The 16,744-nt window shown below is 38.4% G+C and overlaps 1 protein-coding gene across 1 annotated transcript in view; it reads right to left on the bottom strand.

Moving 5' to 3' along the window:
* The window catches only part of LOC114653397 (piezo-type mechanosensitive ion channel component 2), a 558,353-nt gene that overhangs the window by 257,274 nt on the left and 284,335 nt on the right, over positions 1-16,744 (bottom strand). The gene's annotated exons all lie outside the window — the stretch shown is intronic.

Raw genomic sequence — 16,744 nt, 5'->3', positions numbered from 1 at the left:
TGGAGCACAGTTTAAACTTTTGAAAAAGAGACAAATGTTTGTTTGCATTGTTTGAATAACGTCCCTGTCTCTCTACAACCTCCTGTGTTTCTGCGCAAATCTGTGACCCAAGCATGACAATATAAAAATAACCATATAAACATATGGTTTCTACTTCGCGGATTTTCTTATTTCGCTTGTGGCTCTGGAACGCAACCCCCGCGATGGAGGAGGGATTACTGTACAACTAAGTACTGAGTAGAGAGTTTGAATAACTGTATCAATGTAATATTTCAGTTTTTTATTTTTAATATACCTGAAAAAAATTCTAAAATCCTGTTTTTGCTTTTCAGTCTAAGGTATTGAGTGTTACTTGATGGGGAAAAATGTATTATAATACAGTAATCCCTCCTCCATCGCGGGGGTTGCGTTCCAGAGCCACCCGCGAAATAAGAAAATCCGCGAAGTAGAAACCATATGTTTATATGGTTATTTTTATATTGTCATGCTTGGGTCACAGATTTGCGCAGAAACACAGGAGGTTGTAGAGAGACAGGAACGTTATTCAAACACTGCAAACAAACATTTGTCTCTTTTTCAAAAGTTTAAACTGTGCTCCATGACAAGACAGAGATGACAGTTCCGTCTCACAATTAAAAGAATGCAAACATATCTTCCTCTTCAAAGGAGTGCGTGTCAGGAGCAGATGTCAGAGAGATAGAGAAAAGCAAACAAATCAATAGGGCTGTTTGGCTTTTAAGTATGCGAAGCACCGCGGCACAAAGCTGTTGAAGGCGGCAGCTCACACCCCCTCCGTCAGGAGCAGAGAGAGAGAGAGAGAGAGAGAGAGAGAGAGACAGACAGAGAAAAACAAACAAGCAAAAACCAATACGTGCCCTTCGAGCTTTTAAGTATGCGAAGCACCGTGCAGCATGTCGCTTCAGGAAGCAGCTGCACAGAAGGTAGCAACGTGAAGATAATCTTTCAGCATTTTTAGACGAGCGTCCGTATCGTCTAGGTGTGCGAACAGCCCCCCTGCTCAATCCCCCTATGTCAGGATCAAAGAAAGTCAGCGCAAGAGAGAGAGAGAGAGAGAGAGAAAAGTAAGTTGGGTAGCTTCTCAGCCATCTGCCAATAGCGTCCTTTGTATGAAATCAACTGGGCAAACCAACTGAGGAAGCATGTACCAGAAATTAAAAGACCCATTGTCCGCAGAAATCCGCGAACCAGCAAAAAATCCGCGATATATATTTAAATATGCTTACATATAAAATCCACGATGGAGTGAAGCTGCGAAAGGCGAAGCGCGATATAGCGAGGGATTACTGTAATTAAAGAAAAAGGCGGCAACATAACAAAATCTGAAAAATGTGAAGGAATTTAAGTATTTTCTAAATCCACTGTAAACAAAATTCCTTGAATATACTGCAGAAACAAGTAAGCAGTACAATTTAAGAAAAAAAATCGGCCTTAGTGACATATTCCTTTACAGTACAGGGCTACTAACTTGTTTATCAAGTATAAAGTCATGAGAAGCTGAAGACTTGAACAACAAGAGCAGCGAGTACAAAACAGGAATCAGACTAGAATGGTATATTATAAATTGTACAGCACACTCATGCACATATATACATTGGCATGATTAACTGCCACCAGTTAACAGCATGCCATTGGACTATCGGAAGAAGCTAAACTCAACATAGAAGGCAACTAAGACAAGCAGCAACAATACACAAAGTACCAACCCGACAGGTCTTAGCTGTGCACAATGTTATTCAATAAAAAATACCTCAGCCTATATTTATCAAATGAAGTTAATACCTACAAACTTATTTTTTTAAAAGAAAAAATAATAATTACTACTTATTCACAAAGATGACAGTAGTCTGGAAGACATCTCTCACTTACCGTTTATTGTACCAAATTAAGGATGTATTTGCAGATACAAAAGTTATAGCTTAGGACTCCTGTTAGTGACATCATGTTTGATTCACAAATCACAGTTTAATCCCATTCAAACAAACATGAGAAGACATGAACTCTATAATATATTTTCTCATCTACTTTTTCTAGCACTGAGCAGCAGTACTGCTGATTAGTCACACTGGTATAACCCAACCCTTAACAGGACACACTCACTCATTCACTCACACCTGGCCAATTTTAAATTACCAGTGAACTGAACAAGTACATTATGAAAGAAAAACATGCAAACTGGGAGATATACTGCAAACAGACCAGGAGATGAATCCTTAAGCTATGAGTACTATTTATCACACCCTGTAGCATTTAAATAACCTAAAGTATTAAGAGTACAATTGGAAGAATGCATAAACATGAATTCAGTTAATTGCATTTGTATATAGAGCCTTGGGTTTACTAAAATAATTGAAAAACCAAAGCATCCAGGTATTCTGTAGATAAAATTGATTTTACAAAGTAATATGCACAATGAATTACGGTAAAAAAATCTTTTGGAATGGGTTCAAATTCTTTTTTTTCTTTTTATTAATTGTATTGTAATCATTCCATACAAATAGATCAATTTTTACAAAAAAATAGGATTGAAAACAAATCAAACCCCACCCCTGAGAAGCACAGCATGGCCAAAGGAGTAATACTTAAGGCTTGTAAACATGCCTAAATTGTTGAGTTTAATAGGGCAAAAAAGGTAAATAGAGAAGGAAAAGAAATGCGGAAATAATTATTTCTTCTTATTCTAAAATATTATTGATTAGATCCTGCCAGGTTTTGAAAAAATTCTGTACAGATCCTCTAATTGAGAATTTGATTTTTTCCTGTTTCAAATAATATAAAACATCAGTTTCCCACTGACTTATTAGAGGAGAGTTAGGATTCTTCCAATTTAACAAAATCAGTCTGCGTGCCAAAAGTGTAGTGAATGCAATCAGTTTGCTTGTCCTTCTCCACTTCAAATCCATCTGGAAGACCACCAAACACAGCTATTAATGGGTTAGGAGGGATTGTGACACCAAGGCTGTCTGAAAGGCACTTAAAAATTTTGGTCCAAAATGATGTTAATTTGGTGCAGGCCCAAAACATGTGACCCAGTGAAGCTTGGTTGCAGCGTTCGTAGGTTGGATCTTGCCCTGGAAACATTTTGGACAGTTTTAAGCGAGACAGATGAGCTCGATATATAATTTTGAGTTGAATAATTCTATGCTTTGCGCATATGGAGCTCAAGTGAATTCTCTGCATTGCTACCTTCCACTCCTTTTCTGATATATTAATTAAGAGATCTTTTTCCCATTGTCCTCTAGGATCTTTGAAAGGAAGGGACTCTAATAAAATTTTATATATTGCAGAAATGGTGTCTAAGTCCTCGAAATTGAGCAGTATTTTTTCAAGCATGGTGGAGGGTACGAGATGAGGAAAATCGGGCAGGTTCTGTTTAACAAAGTTTCTAATTTGAAGATAGTGAAAGAAATGTGTAGCTGGAAGGTTCAATTTGGAATGTAATTGTTCAAAGGATGCAAAGATATTGTCTATATAAAGATCTCTGAGCAATTTAATCCCAAATCTTTTCCAGATATTAAAAACTAGATATGTTTGTGAGGGTTGAAAGAGGTGGTTCTCCTGCAGAGGTGCCACAGATAAAAGATTTTCCATCTTAAATTGCTTTCTAAATTGGTTCCATGTTCTGAGTGAGTGAAGCACAACTGGGTTATTAGTATAATTGCGATAACTTGCATTTGGGCAGAGCAGGGAATATAAAGAAGTACTGCAGGATTTTACTTCTATTGCGGACCAAGCCTGTGTATGTTCATTTATTTGTGTCCAGATTTTTATGGCTTGTATGTTAGCTGCCCAGTAATAAAACTGAAAATTAAGTACAGCCATGCCACCTTCTGCCTGAGGTCTTTGTAGGGTCGCTCTTCGGATACGTGAATGTTTTGATTTCCAAATAAATGAGGTTATTGTTGAATCTAATTGCTTAAAAAATGATTTATTGATATATATTGGAATGTTTTGAAATAAAAAAAGAAGTTTAGGAAGGATATTCATCTTAACAACGTTAATTCTTCCGGCTAGCGTGAGATGAAGGGTTGACCATCTATGCAAGTCTTGCTTAATTTTTTCCATACAGATGGCGAAATTTTATTGATAAAGAGCTTTATGTTTACTTGTGATATTTACCCCTAGGTATTTAAACTGATCTGCTATGGTAAAAGGTAGGGTGTCCAATCCAATATTATATGTTTGTGAATTCACTGGAAAGAGTATACCTTCATTCAAATTAATTCCGAGACCAGAGATCTTTTGAAATTCTGTAAGTGCTGTTAAAACTGCAGGCACAGTGTTTTCTGGGTCTGATATATATAAAACCATATCATCTGCATATAGAGAAATTTTCTGTTCCAGTCCTTCTCTGATAATCCCCTTTATCTGATAAGAATTTCGACAGTGAACCACCAGTGGTTCAATGGCGATTGCAAACAGCAGTGGTGACAAGGGACATCCTTGTCTGGTGCCACGTTCTAGTTTAAAGTAGTCTGAACAAATGTTGTTAATACAAACTGAAGCTTCTGGACTGGTGTACAGTAGTTTGATCCATGCACAAATATTCGGGCCAAACCCAAATTTCTCCAATGCAGTGAAAAGGTAGTTCCATTCAATTATATCAAATGTTTTTTCTGCATCCAATGATAATAATATCTCTGGGGTGTTTGACTTGGCTGGTGAATATATTACATTAAACAGGCGTCGAAGACTGGAAGATAAGTGTCGGCCTTTAATAAATCCAGTTTGATCCTGTGATATTACCAAAGGCAGCACTTTCTCCATCCTTCTAGCTATAATTTTTGAGAGTATCTTAACATCATTATTCAGAAGTGAAACTGGTCTGTATGATGCACATTGTAACAAGTCCTTATTTTGTTTAGGAAAGACGGTGATTAATGCTTGACGAAAAGTTTGAGGTAGAATTTGATTGTCTCTAACTTCTGTAAATGTTGCCAATAAGAGGGGAGCAAGCTGAGTGGAGAATTTCTTATAAAATTCTACAGGGTAGCCATCAGGGCCTGCTGATTTCCCGCCTTGAAGTGACTTTATAGCATCTTGTAATTCTGATAGGGTCAGAGGTTTATCCAGTTCCTCAGCACTAAAAGTATCTACTTGTGGTATCTGTAATGTATCCAGAAATGCACTAGATTGTGTGTTGTCTTCTTTAAACTCAGTAGAATATAAGGTTTTATAGTAGTCTCTAAATGTGTGCATTATATTTTTATGGTCAATGATTTCAACTCCATTCGTGTTGGTGATTACTGGGATTGCATTGCAAACTTCTTGCTTGTGGATTTGTTGAGCTAAAAGCTTATTAGCTTTCTCTCCGTGTTCATAGTAATGATGTCTTGATTTATAAATAAGTTGTTCAGTTTCTTTAGTTGTCAAGATGTTGAGTTCTGTATGCAGGGCCTGCCTTTTCCTATGAAGAGCCTCACTTGGACGCCTGGCTTGTTCTTCATCTATTCTAGTAATTTCGTTTCTTAGCTCTGACACTTTCTTGGTTTCTAATTTATTTCTGTGGGAAAGATATGAAATAATCTGTCCTCTTAAGAAGGCCTTTAGAGTTTTCCAGAGTGTTCCTGCAGAAACCTCTGAGGGTGTGTTTGTCTCTAGGAAGAAGCTGATTTGTTTGGATATAAATTCTGTACAGTTCTCGTCTGCTAATAGAAGTGGGTTAAGACGCCATCTGCGAGGTGAGTGTGAGGGGCATAATGATTTTAGCTCCAAAACCAGAGGTGCATGGTCAGAAATAACAATTGTGTCGTATTTGCAAGATTTAATCGTAGGCAAGAAATTATTATCTATAAAGAAATAATCAATTCTTGAGTAGCTATGATGCACTGGTGAGTAGAACAAATATGTTCTTGAGTTTGGGTTTAGAAACCTCCAGAGGTCTGATAAGTTGTGGTCGGTTACAAACTGTGTAATTGTCTTTGCAGTGTTAGATATCGTCCCCCCTGTGGCAGGAGTCCTATCTAAGAGTGGATTTAAAACACAATTAAAGTCCCCAGCCATTATAATTTTATGAGTGTTCACATTGGGAATGGATGCAAATAGATTTTGCATGAATTCCTTATTATAGACATTGGGTGCATAAACATTTATCAAAATCATTTTACAGTTAAATAAGTTGCCCATGACCATCACATATCTCCCTTCAGGATCCGATACTACATCTGATGTTACAAATGGGACTGTTCTATGTATGATAATTCCCACACCTCTAGTTTTCTTTGTAAAGCTAGAATGGAACATTTGGCCAGTCCAGTCTTTTTGTAGCCGGAACTGATCCTTGCTTAGTAAGTGGGTCTCCTGTAAAAATACTATTTTAGCATTTAAGCCTGTTAGATGAGAGCATACTTTCTTTCTCTTTAATTTGTGATTCAGGCCTTTAACATTCCAGCTCACAAAATTAACTGTCCCATCATGGAGACATTGATTCTGAATTTTTAATGTCATTTTATAGTCTTAACTGGTAGTGAGGCAGTTTTAATCTTAATTTCCAATTTCCCCACGAGTTATTGCCATACAGCCTATTGTTACGTTGACAGTTATAAATATAAGGACTAAAAGGATAGATTAGATATAGCCTTCTCTCCCCCCCCCTTATCCCCCCCCATTTTGCCTCCCCATATGAGGCTAGACCCCACTTCACAATGTCCCAGTCCTCTGACATACCGAGAGACACAGCACGTCCAAAACAAAACAAGCCCCCCCCCCCCCCACCCCACCCCGACAGCGGCGTTTGAGAATTAAAAAGTTCTAGAGATATCTATTGCAGCTAAAGTCTAAATACTATCTGCCAAAAATATAATCATTAACAGTCTTTAAGCTTAAAATATAATCTTCAGCAATTTTAAAATATTAAGATAATAAAATAATGAACCCTGGGAATGGTGTTAAAAAGTGGTCTAGGATAAGCATAGTAAATCCTAATGCAATAATAGAAATAACAATAAACCAAGGGTATGATGTTAAAGTCTCGTTTAGGGTAGCAAAAGAAAAAAAAAGAAAAGAAAAAACAAACCCTACTTTAATTACTTCCATACACTCACGTCTATAATTGCAATTAACACATAAACATATAGCGTCCAAGTAAAGAAAAGGATGTATAATTATAATACCCGTATCTTTACAAGTGGATCAGACAGCAGGTGATAACTCCTTGCCATGCCATGACAGGATACGGCTCATTATTGTCTTTCAAAAGAGTGTCGGGAACAGCTTCTTTAATTCCTTTTCAGCTTCCTCCTTGCTTGAAAATACATAATATTGGTCTTGAACTTCCACTTTCAGTTTGGAGGGATACAACAGGCTGTATCTGATACCGGCTTTCCGTAACAGCTGTTTAATGTTGAAGAAGGCTGCCCGTTTTGCAGCTGTTAAAGGTGAGAAGTCAGGGAAAATACAAATGAGATTATTTTCAAATATAATCTCTTGCTTGTGTTTGAGAAGTGCCATCACATCAAGCTTACATCGTAATCGCTCAAAGCGAACAATAAAAGACCTAGGTTTAAAGGTATTTGATCTGCATATACGATAAGCTGCTGCTATCTCGTTATCTGATTTAAAGTCATCTCCAATCATTTTAGAGAGTAATTCTACTGCAAATTTCACTGGGTTTGTACTTTCTCGTTTCTCAGGTAGACCTTCGATTCTAATATTATTCCTTCTGCACCCATCTTCCACGGTTGCAAGTCTGTCTCTGAGTTTTTGGCATTCGGAATTCACAGCTGTAGCTTTTTCATCAGCGTTAGATGCCAATTGTTCCGCTGTTTCAATTCGAGCCGTGAATGCCTGCTTAACGTCATCCAGCTGATCGGCAAGTTTTTTCAGTTTGGATCTGTTTTCTTCAATGTATTCCTCTAATTTCCCCACTATACCTTTTAAAGGTCGCGTCAAAACGATTAAATAGACGCATTTCCCGGTCTTTGTTATCCTTCTTAACCTCCTTCTTAAGCTCACTTACGGCCATAGCCGTGGCAGTGGCCAGTGTTGTGATCATCTCTTTCAGTTCGGACAGATCGTTTCGGTTTTCATGCTCCGCAGGTGGAATTGCAGCTCCTATTACAGCCGATGCTTCGGGCTCACGAGGAGTAGATGAGAGCACATACTGCAGGGCCTTTTCTAATTTCGAGTGATCTTCTGAAATCGGCGATCCATCGTGACCTGCATCACTTGCACCCTCGCTCCCATTTTCGACCTCAACTGGAGACGATGCAGTGGAGCGGGGTCCTAGGAAGTCTGCGCATTCGTCTGCCAGTTCCTGGTCAGTCTCCGAGAGGCCGTACCTCGTACTTGGGCTTGATGTCTGTCTAGACTTTGATGTAGCTTTAAGTTTCTTTTCCGGTTCTTTCTGACTTCTCTTCTTGTTACTCATGTTTATATAGTGTAGTGGAAGCTCCTCGGGTCGGGTAAATACAGGATAACTCTAAATAATAAGAAATACATGAGAAAATAAAGGAGTTCCGCTTCAGACGTCCATCTCCTGTAATGGACGAGACCAATTGGGTAGGTGAATTGAATGGGTTCAAATTCTTAAGATTAAAAAATGAAAAATCGTTAGCAATGCACCAGCCCATCAGAACAAAGCCCTTGGCTGGAAATTTGATTTAAATTTCAAAGGCCATATTCCATTATAGAGTAAACAGGAAGAATATCTTAGTTCTTTTTCCTGCAGTAAATATCTGAAAGAGTAGTACAAATGCACCTCTATGGGACAAGTGACAAACTGCATGCAGCAATATGTTGGAGAAAGTGCAGATTTTATGAAGTTCAAGATGCAAAAGCAACAATGGCCCTAATTAACCTATTTTAAACTAGGTACCCATTACATATCTCATCGTTGCAGAAGAAGATCATAAGATGGTGCCATGGCTGTACATTTTCTGTATATACTGCTTGATTTGTTGGTGAGTTTACAACCCACTGAATTATGTTAAAATACTAAAAAGGAAAGTTGCTTTATGCAAAAACAAATAATTTTGCCAGTCATTGGTCTTTTTTAACAGACATGGAAATATGCAGTACTGGTAAAACAGTGCACCAAATCAGCATCTGCCTATAATATCCATATTACTAACTGAAGGTTGTAAACCGGATGGGCGCAAACCGGATGGGCGCAGGGCACAGGGCTCACCGGATGTACGGAAACCCCAAAGGTCCATGCTGTGACAACACGCGCACCTACAACGCACTTGCGAAAGGAGTCACGGCACACGGCAACTGTGACAACGTGCGCGCCTACAACGCGCTTGCGAAAGGAGTCACAGGCTCAAACCAAAGGTCCATGCTGTGACAACGTGCACGCCTACAACGCGCTTGTGAAAGGAGTCACGGCTCAAACCAACTGTGACAACGCGCGCGCCTACAACGCACTTGCGAAAGGAGTCACGGCTCAAACCAAAGAAAACACAGAAACGAGACTACGACCTGTGAACTACACCTGAGGTAAAGCGTGCACGCCAGGTTGTACGGCCGCCCGGACGCGACCGCCCACACCACCGCATATACCCTCCATGATATGTCTTCACGTAGCGGCTTCCCACCAAGGCGCATATTGCGCTGTGGCGCTCACCCCACAGTCAGATGCAGCGGCCTCCCAGAGTCAGTAGGTGGCCCCCAAACAACACAACTTGTTCAAGCGGTCGGTGTCAGCGAATGCAACAGACTCACGTCTCCACAAAACGAAACCGCTTTAGTACAGATATGCCTATTGGATTAAATGACATTTCCCCAGACGCCCTCCATGATATGTCATCCATCCACATATCGGACGGAACAGAAACTGATTGCCATTCTAGGATTTCCATTTCGCTAGCGAATCGCGGGGTTTACTTGTTAATACATAAAGTAGGAAACTCTGAATCTCTCTTAAACTTACACAAATTTTAACAGCTTTGTAAAGGTGCACACCTCATTGTGAGTTTTTCCTGTATACTTCAACCTTATTTACTCATCATTTGTTGTAACTAAATGATAACCACAACCATGATAAAATTAAAAAAAGATATATAAGTTAACAAAGTTGCTGTGCATAAAAAGCAACCTGTTTGATTTTAGAAGTAGTAACTGTGATTCTTACAAGCAACCATCTGTAAAGGAGATCACAGTATGTGAAATTTCAGTCAGTGTTCATCTAAAACCAAAAACATCATAGAACAGTATTTTGCATTAAGGGGCTTTGACTGTTATTTATTTTAGTGGAGATTATTTTAAATAGTTATCTGAAGAATCTTATATACAACAAAACAGCATAAAACAAATAAACTTGAGAGAGGGAACTAATGTCAAAATGTGGAGAAAATTATAATTTAATTTGGTTTATCTGACATCTTCCACTGTTATTCTTAATACAAAATATCTTTCAGTCTCAAATTCGTTTTTAAGGTTTTTTTCATTATTTTCTAATTTCTTTGTACTTTAGCAACTAGCTTGTGGCTTCACCAGTGGCAAAATGTGACCCCATGTACACTATATACCAACTTCACAATAGTGTATACTGTAACTATTACACACTGATCAAATAAATAATAAACTGTTAGATTAGCGAGAGGTTGTACAAACAAATTAAAAACACAACATTCTAGCTATTTAGCCTTCATATAGTGGAGATGTTTTATCTCTAGCATTCATTTCATTATTGCTACATTGAACTAAACTTTTTCCTAATTAACTATTATTTTCAAAGTATACTAATAAAAATATGCATGTACATATGTTATTAGGGATGACACAGTGGTTAGTACTGCTGCCTTATAGATCTGGCATCCTGCAGTGGAGTCTGCACATTCACACATTACTAAAGACTTGTAACTAGTGACTCTAAATTGATTCCAGGTGCAAGTGAGTGTAGATGTGTGTCCTGCAATGTAGTGGAACCCTGTTGTGACCTGTCTTGAACACAGAACTGTAATATTAGGCTCCTTTCCTGATACCCGGACTAAACTGGGTAAACAGTTTGAGAATGTATGAATGTAAGTATGTATGTATCTATATATTAAGATATATCAAGGATCGGAAAATGGCACTATGATTAGCACTGCTGCCTTACACTTCCATCATTCAGAGTTTTAATCATAGTGTAGTCACTGCTTATATGGAGTTTGCACATTCTCCCCATTCCTGCATGAGGTTTTCTCTGGATAGCCCACTTTCCTCCACAATCACAAGGACACATAGGTCAAGTTTGTGTAACTAGGGGTGGGTATATGGATGAGTTGGCCCTGTGTCGGAGTGGTGTCCTGTACTGGGTTGGTTCCTGCCACGCATCCAGTGGTGCCAAGTTAGGCTACAGTGCCCATGGCCTTGAAATGGATTAAGCTGCTTGATGAATTGATATTTTCTTCTAGCTTAACTTTTAACTAGTCTGACCAGCAGATTCAGAATATATATGGGTGGGCAATCAAAAAAATGTAATAAATAAAATACTAAACATGGAAACCTCACCTTGTTTGGACCGTATTGCTGATATGGTTGTGAATTGAGTATAATTTCATTGCATAGTAAAATTAAAGAAGAAAAACACCTGGGCTCTTATACTGCTTAAGCCAACTTCCATGAACTTCTGCTCCATAAATTCCGGTCAGTGTGAAATGTAGCGCATGTGCACGCATCTGCTGCCCAACCTAGACTCCTCCCAGAATTACGCCCCTTCGAATATGCAAATCAATATAAATAGCCCCTTACACTCAGCGTTTTGTGAAAAGACATTGGCTAAAACATGCATAAAATAGAATCTCTGCAAATATGAAGTGGAGGCAAGGTAAAACATGCTATTTGTTGGTTTAAGCAGTGGTATAAACAACAAAAGGAGGTTGATCAAGTGATACAGAGTGGCAGACACACTTGAAAGTACAAATTCAGAAATATGGCACATGCCTGAAATAAAAAAAAAAGTGGACAGATATCAAAGTCGCCGTGAAAAGGCAAGTCCTAGTCCACCATCTGAGTGTCATACGGAAACGTATTAGGGTACAGAGAAAAGAAAAAAAATAGGGACATAGTGAAAAAAAAAAGATCAAAATGTTGAATTGAATCTCAAAATTTCCACTTTAATCTCTTAGTTTGTCATTAAAGTAGAACGTCTTAAACTTCATATTAAAATCGATGTTTAATTTACTAGTTTCTCAAATCCCATCTTAACTAAATTAGCACACTATATGCTTTGTATTTTATGTGTTCTATGTATATGAAACTGACTTTCTCTTTCATAGACAGAAAGCTGATCTCCACACAGAATAAATTACATTCATGATATTACATCTATCTGAACATTTTAGAATACTAAGATGTATGCTTGATATCATTTTCATGATGAAATGCATTAAAGCATGTATTAAACATGGGGGCACAGTGGCACAGTAGTAGTAATGAGCTGGTACCCCATCCAGGGATTGTTCTTGCCTCCCCCCTCCAGGGATTGTTCCTGACTCCCGCAAAATGCTTGCTGAAATAATTTATTGCAGCAGTACCGTGTCTGTCAAACATACCAACCCCCAATTCCTCTTTTTCTGTTTTCTTTCTCCACGTAATCAATCGCCACACAATAAGCTCTGCAATAAATTTAAAACCAGATGTAAGCTGCAACAATTCTTCAAAACTTTTAAGAAACATTGAAAAATCTTTGTAATACTTGTTTAATTATTCCATCCATTTATCCATCCAGGGTCGCGCCTGTCCCCATACAGCTGTGCCACCATGCCCCCACATGTTTAATTGTTAACAGCATACACTATTTAAATTAAGCTATCAATTTATCCATCCATCCATCCATTATCCAACCCGCTATAAAGTCCATGTCATGAATGTGAATCTAACAAAGAAAGGGAAACCACACAGGAATAATAGCACTGCTTTGACCCTGGGTGCTGCCTGTCTGCAAAACTGAGCAGAAACGTCTGTACGCAAATGGGGAGGCTGCTGTGAGAATGTGCGTGGTTTTACGCCAAGTTTAATTTTTATACATCGGGATATGAGCTTGGAAACGGGCATGCATAATATTTTTGTGCATACGCACAGTTTACAGATCTGCCCCTGGACTCTATTTTTTTCAAAATAAACTTCTGAAAACACAAACCTGAAGGATATTTCATATGCTTTCATAGGAATATTAAATTAAAAAAATTATACACACTATGCATCTACTCCATTGGGTTTTTGAGCAAGGCACTTAACCTGCAATTGCTCTGTCCTCTGTATGATATTACTCTACATCCGGCCCTGCAAGAAGGTCCTCCAACCTACAGGGAAAACTTGAGGGTTGGTGGCATGATTGGCACTCCAGCCACTGTAAAAACCTCACACTTTCCAGTATGGTGCTGAGGTGTCACCCACTGCATTTGGGTCACAATCCAGGTGGTTCGGCGTGTGGTGGGTGCAGCGCATGCTCCCAACCCAACATGCAATAGGACATGAATTTCATTGTTGGCATTGTCCTCAATGATCACTTTGTGCATTATTAGAGAGGTCCTTTGCTGCTATTTTATACACTCATCTAGTAAAAGGCAAAACAGAGGTTAGTGTAATTGACATACATTTTGCTTTGTGTGGTGATTCTTCTTGGATTGAGATGTTGTAAGTAATGTTTCCATTTTAATAGTATATTAAAGTCAAACCTAATTGAGAGTTGCTCTTCTGAGTCACTATTGTAATAGAGATCAGGTTTGACAACTGTGTCCAACAAGTCTTGTCCACAACCTGACACATTGAAAATGTGGACACCAGACACCTGACCTGCTGAGGAAAGGAACTTCTGTAGCTCAGATGGCTAGTATTGCTGTGGGAGCAGTGCTATTAGTACACTATAACAATTTCAAAGATAAAATGTTGGTTCACTCTCCCTTATCAGGTGGTGCCATCATAGCAAGTTAACAGGCTTGCATGTTAATTACTTCCACACTATCATTTTTTTTTGAGATTGTAAAGTTCTTTTAATACCTCAGCAATATCCTGTGAAACCTTACAAAGTGTTCTTTTGTAATGTGATGTTATTTGTGAAATACCTTTGTTTCTTAAGGTATAAAAAAACTTCTTAGAAATTGGCATTGATGGTGAGATGCTAGTTTAAAGTTGAAAAAACAAATTGTCCACATAAGAGACACTACCTGTAGCTTAAAGTAGTAAATGTTTTGATTAGAGGAAAATAAAACAGTAATTTCACTGAAAAATGGTAACAATTACTTAGGTCTGGGATGTCCTCCTTAAGGAACTTTAGAAAAATTAGCAGGTGTAAGAGTGAAAAAGTTATGAGCAAAATAGTTATTTTTTAAAGGAAGACCAAAGTAGTATTCTCAGTTGTAGTGTGTAAATGTATATGTAGTGGAGCATATTTTGCACAACCACCAACATTTCTCCCTCAAGTTGCAAAGAGTCCTAACACAACTCATTTCATACAACCGGGTCATGTCCAACTATCGGGCACCGAATGGGACTAAAGGTAGAGCTTTTTAAGCTCTAGTCTTTATTTAGGCCTTTAATTCATGTGCTCACCTGCAATAGACTCTCAGCAAATACATTTTAGAAAACAATACTGACATATATGTAAAGTCTACACCACACAATATGAAAATAGACTGTTATAAAAGACATGTAAAAATAGTTCAAGTAAAAGAAACTCGCATCATTTAATTCTTTATAAATTTCATCTCTTCCAGGTTCTTAGCAAATACTGAATAGTTCATTGTCATAAATTTGGATGCTATTTTTAATAAAAAAAATAAATACATTTTGCCATGGCACCACTGAGTCAAATTGTTATGCATCCTGTTTGGTCTTGTTGACAAGCTGTTGCTAGGCACTGTGTGTGTGGCACATGATATCACCATGTCAAATATGTAAAGGTTAGTGTTGTGCATTACCTGGCCATTCACACTTGTGGATTCAAATTAGAACATTAGAATAATCTAGACAAGAACAGACCATTCAGTCCAACAAAGATCGCTACTCATATCCTCATAATTGTTCCAAAATAACATTGAGTTCAGTTTTGAATGTCTCCTCTTAATCTCCTTTTGCTTAATCTGAAAAGGTTCATCTTTTTTGGGGTGTACTCACACTAGGCACGCTTGTTCCGTACTGTACCCAAGAGTAATTGTCCCTCCCTTTTCTTTTTCACTTTTCTTGTCAACTACAATTCACATTCATCTCTAAGGAGATAATAAAAACCTGTTTTTAACTCATATTGTATCAACTGAAATGAGAAAAAAGTTTGTTGAATAACTTGTTGCATCATTGATGTGATGTCTGTATTCTGTGTTCGGGCATGTTTAGTGATCACACTGTCTCCGAGTCTTCCTCCAAGCGGGCCAGGGCATTGTAAGGTTGGTTTGGCACGGAGCGATCACATTAGTCAAACTAGATTTTGGGGGGGCTACTTGCAGATAAATATGCTCAAGCATGGAAGAAATTGCTAGTGTGAGTACATCCTAAGTCTTTCCTCATAATTCATCCTCTATAGCCTTAGAATCAACCTGGTAGCTCTTCTCTGGATTTTTTCTAGTGCTGATACATCCATTTTGAAATCTGGAGACCAAAACTGTACATAGTACTCCAAATAAGTCCTTACCTGTGCATTATAAAGCTTGAACATAACTTCATTTGACGTGTACACTACTCATCTATACTAATAAAAGGCAAAGCCCTCACTGACTCACTCACTGACTGACTGACTGACTCACTCATCACTAATTCTCCAACTTCCCGTGTAGGTGGAAGGCTGAAATTTGGCAGGCTCATTCCTTACAGCTTACTTACAAAAGTTAGGCAGGTTTCATTTCGAAATTCAAAGCGTAATGGTCATAACTGGAACATATTTTTTGTCCATACACTGTAATGGAGGAGGCGGAGTCACGTATCGCGTCATCACGCCTCCTACGTAATCACGTGAACTAAAAACAAGGAAGAGATTTACAGCACGAGTCGCACGCGGGAACGAAGGTAAATGACGTTAATTTTTGACTGTCTTTTAATACTGTGTAAGCATACATATTAACACATGTGCAATTAAACGTGTGCATTTACGGGGTGATTTCTCAGGCTTAAAAGCTCACCTTTTATCAAACGCGGGAACAAAGGTAACTGATGTTGTTCACTGTCTTTTAATACTGTGTAACCATACATATTAACACATGTCCAATTAAACGTGTGCATTTACGGGGTGATTTCTCAGGCTTAAAAGCTCGCCTTTTACTAAAAAGGTAAATGCAAAACTATTTTCAATCAGTTTATTGAAACGCTCCCGTTAAGGATTGCAATAACATATTCGCGAGATAAAAGAACGAAGTAGGGGGAAATGGAGGAACAGCCGCAAACAGCGAAGAGCAAAAAATTAATTAAACAATTGAGAACGGAGCGAGTTAAGCATATTCGCGAGATAAAAGTTTAATGAGAAGACACGAGGTATAAACGAACCACACGCCGTGGCGCAACGTTAGGGGCAACAGTTTCAACCATTCTATGATCTGCTTCTCGCAACTGAAAGACGGCACATGGCGGATGTTAGCCGACTTGCTGACCGCAACGTTAGGGGCTTCAAGTATGGCGCTGACGCCACATCTCAGTGCCAACACTTTGCAGACTGTACTTAAAAGACACGCCCTCCTCACTGGACAGTTAAAAACACCAATCAAACTAACGATGACATCAAGTATTACCCAATCAAAAGTAGGAAAGGAGGCATCTTCATAAAATGCGTGTGGGATGATTTGCATGAGACGCTGCTTTAAAAAAAAAATGATTA

Source organism: Erpetoichthys calabaricus, chromosome 6 (assembly GCF_900747795.2).
Source record: "Erpetoichthys calabaricus chromosome 6, fErpCal1.3, whole genome shotgun sequence".
Lineage (NCBI taxonomy): Eukaryota > Metazoa > Chordata > Cladistia > Polypteriformes > Polypteridae > Erpetoichthys > Erpetoichthys calabaricus.
Note: the sequence above shows the minus strand (reverse complement) of the source record. Positions and strands in the feature narration are given on the sequence as shown.